At 36.1% G+C, this 8144-nt stretch overlaps 1 protein-coding gene across 1 annotated transcript in view; it reads left to right on the top strand.

The window, feature by feature from the left end:
• Positions 1-292: 292 nt before the first annotated feature.
• The window catches only part of LOC112462531, a 13797-nt gene continuing 5945 nt past the window's right edge, over positions 293-8144 (top strand). Inside the window, exon 1 of the mRNA XM_025028359.1 lies at positions 293-517. The gene's annotated coding sequence lies outside the window, so the exon portion shown is untranslated. The remainder of the gene's footprint in view (positions 518-8144) is intronic.

Genomic DNA, 8144 nt, shown 5'->3' with positions numbered 1-8144 from the left:
GGCCTGCGTTCATTACGGACGCATGATCAAGAGCAAAAGTGTCATGAAGAGTGAAGATGCGCCAGGAAGAGTGAAGCGTCGAAAGAGGTGTGAACGCGAACGAAAGTGTGCCGTTCGTACGCCGACGTGCGTGTCGTCCTGTTCTAGGGGGGAGACGTGAGACTCTCCTCGGACACCAAGAAGCGTCCGAGTAGCGTGTGCTCTCGGGGTACAACGTTTGCCTCAGTGGGGGCAGCGACATAAGTACAGACGATCTTAAGAAAAGCCCCACATTCTGATAGCAGATCGCAGACCCACGGAGTCGGTGAACTTGTGCGATACAATTTGTGCGACACCCTGCGAGTAGCCCCGCGCGCTCAGCTGTCCGAAGGGAATCGGGAGAGAGAGAGAGGAGGGTCAGGGCGCTCGAATGTATCTTGGAAAGGGCTGCTGCATCCGCGAACGAAAGGAAGAGACGTTTGGGACGGACCTTCGCGTTATCCATCGTATCGTTTTGCCTGCGAGACTCGCATACGCGGTGAGTAACGCGCGTGAGTTTCTTTCGCAATTTCTCGAATGTGAATTTCGAAACGAAACGATTGTGCTCTGAAACGCACGATCATGATGCTTAATTGCGGGGTAATTGCGCGGAAATTTCGTGAAATTGGGATCACGCGGATCGCCTCGATCGAAATGCGCGATGCGGATTTTTTAACGTGGCGTAAAAAATAATATAATAGAAAAAAGTAATGGGAAGAAAATAAGATCGCGAGATAGATGAAAGCTTTTAAACGAGAGCTCGCGGAAAGAGGAAACGCTTTAAATACACGCTTAAATAATTTGACGAATCTTAAACTCTGATTTAAATATATTTATTTATTTTACAAGCATCAGTTTATAATTTGTTAATTGAAATGTCTGTGTGATCTGTGTCACCCTCAGACTAACAGTCGACCAAATCATAGACTGGTTGCTTTGATCGCACGCGAGTCTGGCTCATGCAATTTTTAACAAAGTCCAAGATTGTAATCTGTGACATACACCGATTATTTATGTCATTATTTAATTCATTTAAATATGTCAGTGGATTATGCGAAAGGAAGGACATGATCGAATACACAAAGACAATAATTTAACCGCTCAAGTTAAAATTAGACTGTTAAATTCATAGTGTTAAGTTATATTTATTTATTTGAGTCATTTTTAACCATTTCTATAGGTTGCCATTACTCCTACTAAAAAAAAGGAAAAATATGTCATTAATTTAACTAAATCAATGGAGTTAAAATAATACTTTTTTGTGTTAAAATAATAAATTTCGACACACATGGTATGACCAATAACAAGGTATTGGTTTAAATTTCATCCTTTAATATTTAACAGCGTGTAACGTTTCAAGTGAGACTTATTAAAGCTTTTATTACATATTACATCACTATAATCTTCGCGTTTTTATCGTTATAAAAGACTTCATCGGCACGATGCCACCCACGCGATTATCCGCGTACAGAAGTTAGTGCGATCACGTACGACCTTTCGCGGGTGATCGCCGCATTAGTGTTATGTCGATCACGATCCCTATCGCCGTTCCATCGATTGGTATTCGCGCAATGTCCATCGATCCATCCGCACAGCTGGTCGAGCATGGGAAAAGCGCGAAGAATTCTTTTGATTTAAATCAACTTGGCGATCGACATCTCCGCGACGTGTGCCGCTCGCGAATGATAATGAAAAGTCACCTCTTCTCTCGTTGTTTCACTGTCGCTATCATTTGACTCACGATCAACTGTATGCGACACCGTGTATTTGCCGTTTCTATAAGTTTGACCGAATCTAATTATTAATCACGATGGAATCCGCGACGCTATCATTATTAATATTTAATTCATATTTTAAGTTGCAAGTCAACCATAAATGATTCATTTCTTCTTTCAACGCTGCAAAGTAACGTTAGTGTAACGTGACCAATCTGACTGATCAGTCGGACGACTCACCAGTCGACAAAATGATCTCAGATTCTATAGGGTGCTGCAAAAAAAATGGAAGTAACTTACATGGAAGTAACATTTTTGGAGAAACAGAATTGATAACACAAGACATCACAGTAACAAATGTATTTTGTCTTCGAATACACTCTCTCCATTTCGTCACTATTGTCAACACATTCTTGGAATCTTCTCCGGGTGGTCTCCAGAGCCTTAAAGCTTCTACATAGCCCTCAATTACTTCCATGTAAGTGTTAACATTTCTTCGAAGCACCCTGCAGTTTGACCTATTGTATCTTCACTCATGCATTCGCCTAAAATTATTGCCAAGTTATTCCTCGACAATCGTCTCTGCTTCCCTTGCAAATCGTCGTTCTTCACCTATGAGAATAATGCAAAAGCTCACTTTTATTTGCGGATCGTTCGCTCGTGAGGTGGATCGTAAAAAAACCCGCTCGTGTATCCGAACGATTTTCGCATTCGCTATGCACTGCAACGAAACGGCCAACCGGTTCGGGGTTCGGGGATTAGAGTTCTCTAAATTTCACCTCTTAAAGATTCCAAATGTAAATAACTGCGCTCGTAATAAATGGTCAATTTCTTGCGGTAAGCCGCCAAGAGTCAATGGTAGCGGCGGCGCGGAGGAAGGAAGCGCTTCGTGCCTCGAACATATTACTTTGCTGCCGTGTGCAGCATCTGGAAAACGAGGTGTAGATTATTTCGCGATTTATGTACTCTCGAAATTCGACTCGACTATCGAGAACTGTATCTTGACTTTTTTACGCGGAAGTAATTCAATCCAGCGTAATTCACGAAAGGGAAGGGGATATTGTTTTAATTATTTATCGTAAAGTAATATCAATCGGGATTACATACGTGTATCAAACAACTTTCTCTGCTTGATACATATATAAATATATAATCTCAAAATTCATTTTATACGACGATACGTTTCCAGAAATGTGATTTCCTTCTACGAATACTGATTGTGAGAGGCTTGGAAACGAGGTGAAAGTTTTTAGATAGCAGGACATGAGAATAAATTGTATTGATTTTTAAATTGGATGTTACTTCGTGCGGCATTCGTGATATTGAAATCTAGGATAGTAAGATGCGATCCTTGAACTTATAAGAAAGACGAGATCTCTAAGAAAGGGAGTGGTGTATAACATTGCAATAAAAAATGTAATTATTTCATGTGGAATGCAAAATGGGAGGTAATTTATTGAAAGTACAAGCTTCGGCAAAGTTTGTGCTTGCGTCATCAATCGAATATAGTTTTTTTTAACAGTTTTTACGTTTTCTTTCGTTCATCAAATGATTTTTTCTGGAGTTAGAGAGTTACCTACGTTCTGATAAATCGCCAACGATTTAGGAAATGAGAAAATGTATATGTGCAATGTATATTGAGGCGAAATGTGAATTTTGAACAAATAAAGATTAACAATTGAAGAAAGTAGAAAAGAAATCGTTCGATATCATAACTTTTGCAAATAATTTTAGGTAATGACGTAACTATTAATAGATTCGGAAGAATTTTGTTTCCATTTTAACTTATGTCTATTACGCTACAGATAAAAGGCTCACAGCAGTAATTTGAAGTAGATAATCCACATATCGTAAGTCTAAGCGACTCTTGTAAATGCTACACTTTGATATATAAATATATGCGAATATTAATTTAACAATGTTGCCGCTAATCTAAATTCTCGAATAATTCTATCTTAAAAAACGACATATTTAAAACACATGCACACAAACACAAATCGTTGCTCTATCTAGGTTAATCGATTCGTGCATAAGATCGTTTACAAATATACCGTTGCTTTGTGTCATTAATGTTTTGCGCATCCTTATAAAAAATAATAAATGTAGTTTATCTTCGCAAAAAGATGGATACTTACGAGCAGGTCAAGATTCTCGCCGAAATAATTAATGAATTGCCAATTTGTAATGCCACACAGTAGCAATGATTAATACAAGACTCATCAAATGTCAATTTACGCGCGTCAAAGAAGCATAGTTCGCGTTATATTTGAGAAAATAAAAAAAATTCTTTTCACAGATTCCTTTTACGAAAGTTCATGCATGAATTCATTTTTTGATTGCATTGGAAGAGTTGGAAAAGATTATTTGGTTTTACAATTAGAAGATTATCGCGAAAGATGTAACATTATTTACAAACTACTTGGATGAGAAGTAAAAGATGAATGAAAGTATGAAGGTGTGTTAAGATGATTATTGCTTCATGCCGGAATTACAGTTCCGCGCTAAATGGAATAATTCGCTCGTTGGACAGCACTTTTTCTGTTAATGATATGCTTGATAGAAGTTCGTTTTGAGAAAATTATTAGAACGTACACGAACCGACTTGATTTAACTTCCTACTTCATAAAAAATTATATTGCATAAGAATATATATAATAAAAGATTTACTTTTTTTTAAGGTTCAGTTATTAATTGCATACGTTTATAGAGGAAAGTGCCCTAATATGAGACAGGATCCCAATATGAGATATGTTAAGCTAAAAGGCCCTATATAGGCACTATCTGTTGATCCCACCATGAAAAAACCCTACCATCTCATATTAGGATCCTATCTCATAACAAGGCATTTTCCTCTATTAATTTCTATAACATGCAATTAAATGTAAATAAAAAATAAGAATTTAAAAAAGAAAAATATTAAGTAAGTTTTTATCTGCTTTCATTGATCATAAATTCACATTTGCATATTGCGATTTGATTTTAGAAAACATGATTAACTAATGTAAAGACTGACTAATTTGACGAGACAGCCGCTTCTAATCGCATAATGCGTTCCATATAGTTGTAACAAAATCCGTCATTTTATAAAATATTGTTTTATAAAATATTCATTATCGTCTCTCTGTTTTTCTCATTGACCGACTATTGTCGATCTTTTGCTATGGTTTCCCGTCATCGATATACCGAATTAATGTAAAAAACTGGCACTTTATGAGAATTATTGCGAGAGTATAAAGAAAAAGAAAATTTTTTACAATCGCCTAGAAAATGATCGTTATAAAGTAACTCACATGAACAATTTAATAGAGTCAGTTTGACTTTAATCCGCAAAGATGTTTGCCTACATGCAATAGCATAGACATTATAAAAGTAGATTTGATCGTAGCAATAACCACAATTGTACAATATTGAGAGCATCACATGCCGCGTGCATTCAGCGATCAAATTTCTCTATAATATTTCAGAAAATTACCTTTCCCTAGACATCATTAATAATACAACTCAATTATGCTTTATTTTGTGAAAGAACCGACAAGAATCGCAAATCTATTGGTAAATGCGAGCGTAATACCGGATGGTATTAATGCTCTTGATTGTATGTGGTAACTACATATATAGAATAACTTCTTTTGTATAAAATTTTTTTATAAACGGACAATGCAATAATAATATTATAATTATTATTCGAAATAGAATGTACACATTAAATTAGTTTGTATCGTAAAAAATTAGATATTTCCAGGTTCATGGAATCTCAAGTCGATGTTTCTAACGGGCGATTAGTGCTTACTAAACCGTTATTGTGCGTCAAAATAATTTGTACAACTAAAATTATTTCAAGTTGGGAAAAGGTACATTCGGGATAATGGGTTACGGCGTCGTGATACGTTGGCAATCTCATTATATCGTGAAATTACTTGCAGATCGTGCTGCTAAACTCCGAAATTAACAATCGGGTACTGTTGGCGCGCGGACAATCGGCATTCCTCAAATCTGGGATTTCTGATGCGATTCGCAGGTAACAATTGCGAACAGTACGGCGAACGATGCGGATTCGCTCGTACTCGATTGTAATCTTGAAAGGAAGCACCTGCAGTCTCGCAGAGTCCTTCGTCGCCTGTCGGTGTAATTGTTAGAGAGCCTTGTAAAGTTGCTTATTAGGAGATATCGCCTGTTTAGAATCGCCGTGCGAGCCGAACGGCGATTCTAAATAGGCAATCTCGTATCCTTCGTCTCTCTTCTTGGTTTACTTATCTGGGAAAAAATTTTTTTATATAAGAATATATATAATTATATATAAAATATCTCCATATGTTTTTTTTCTTTCTTGTATAAATCTCTGTTTGTGTATATAGAACAAATAATAAGAAGAATAATTGAAAAATAATTCGAAAAATAACTTTATTGCATTGTCTTTTTTTTACAAAAATTAAATTTGAGATCAGATTTTACATGTACAGAATATTTTATATATAATCATATTTTATACACAATTATATGTGATATGGATAATTTTCTCTCATTTTCTCAAGCTTTATAAAAAATTAAAAAAAAATAATGCAAAAATTATCCTTTCAATTATTTTTAAATTCTTATTATTTTTCTTGTATATACAAGAGATTATGTAAGAGAAAGAATTTATATATGATTATATATGAAAAATTTTCTGCCGGATACAAAAGTGGAAATATTACTGTGTGTAACTACTTTTGTCTAGCGGTAATTAGGTCTGTGGAACACCAGAATACACACATGTACGATATTTATTGTCAGAATAAAAAAGATCCACGTATAATCGAATTTAATAAAAATGATTAATCGGAAGATTATCTCGCTTAACCAAAATCGTTAAAACCGATTTGCACAAAGATCATTGACAGATACGCTTTATGTAGGATACGCACCATGTAGGATATATTGAGAATTTATTGCAAAATAAAAACTTCTTCAATAGCCTATGAATCACCGTACAAGCTTCCGCGCTACATCCTGCGAAATTCCACGCTGTATCGCCATATCGCGCTAAAATCAGTAGCGTAAAATTGGATGATTAAAGAAGCAGCGAATAAGAACGAGTATCTCGTGGTAGCTATCTTTTCTTCCTACGTGTTTTATGTCAAAGAGCGACACGCGTCAATGATGATTTATCCAAATTTATCCAATTATAAAATTGAATCGCCACCACCATTGACCTCTTCATTCTCAGTCGTATATGTTTACATGTTCGAGTTTTAGCTGTGAATTTAATCGTCCATTATAAACGCTGAATTATTTTTACCGTTTGTCACCGACATATTGTAAATAATCTATCCTCTGGAAAATATTGTGAACAAAATTTTATAATTCTATTAAATCTCTTCAAAAATGAATGATTTTATCGTTCTTAAAAAATTATAACTTCATCAAAAGTTATACGAACAATTAAAATTGTTAAAAAACTGATTTTTAAAAATTATAATTGAAAAAAAGGATCGATCAAAATTTAGCTAGTCGTATCAGAAAATGAATAAAAGAAGATGACTCGAATATGTTGACTCGATACTAAAAGGAACATGATAGATGATTTTGTCCTATGATTTCGTAACTCTCCTTTAAAAAGTAGACGTTTCGAAAACGTGGTAGTCATTCGGCTTCTCGCCGTTACGTTCGCATTTCTCTAGTTACGTGTAGCAAACGATTAAAAGAAAAGAAAAAAAGAAGAAAAGAAAGATCGGGCTACGTGATTTTCACCGGACATAACATCTTCCTTCGCTCGGAGTGAAAAAAATGGCCCCGTTTCCGCTTCGCGGAGTATAGGTGCGATTTAATATGCAATTATTCGGGTCAACAATGGGATCCCCGGCCACGTCCATCACGTCGATACCATAACTCTCTCCTTCCGTTGAGATTGAAGGCTGCCCGTAAATGCCGGAGTAAAAAGGGGAATCTATTTTGTCAAGAAGCGAAGCGCGAGATATAATGATACAACGCGTAAGGTACGATTGTATACACGGTAACGTTTAGTGACCACTGTCATTGGACGTATTGGCGAACAGTGGCAATTTGGCCGGAGTTAATTTCGAGTGGCTATACGTTCCGCCAGAGTAAGCCATGCGTACGCTTCGATAAGTAATCACCGGACGTGTCGGAAGAGACCAGATTCCTCGTCTTACTCCGCGCGAGCGTTCGGTGATTATCTATGAAAACTGCAGTAACAGAAAAATGATATATGTAATAATTCAAGTTTGTCAAAAGTTGGATTCGTTGCTCTACTATATCGGATCGTCTAATGAAAACGGATTAGATAGGAAAAAAAATAGGTCGGCGCGGGGAAAATAATGAGAAGAAAAAGCTAATCGTAATATGTGACAGAATGCGATAAGTGTTTTCCTGTTTTCTTCTACGTTAGATTATACACAAGCTAAGTGTCTC

This window comes from Temnothorax curvispinosus, unplaced genomic scaffold, assembly GCF_003070985.1.
Source record: "Temnothorax curvispinosus isolate PA1 unplaced genomic scaffold, ASM307098v1 QBEX01012496.1, whole genome shotgun sequence".
NCBI classification, from domain to species: Eukaryota; Metazoa; Arthropoda; class Insecta; order Hymenoptera; family Formicidae; genus Temnothorax; species Temnothorax curvispinosus.
Note: the sequence above shows the minus strand (reverse complement) of the source record. Positions and strands in the feature narration are given on the sequence as shown.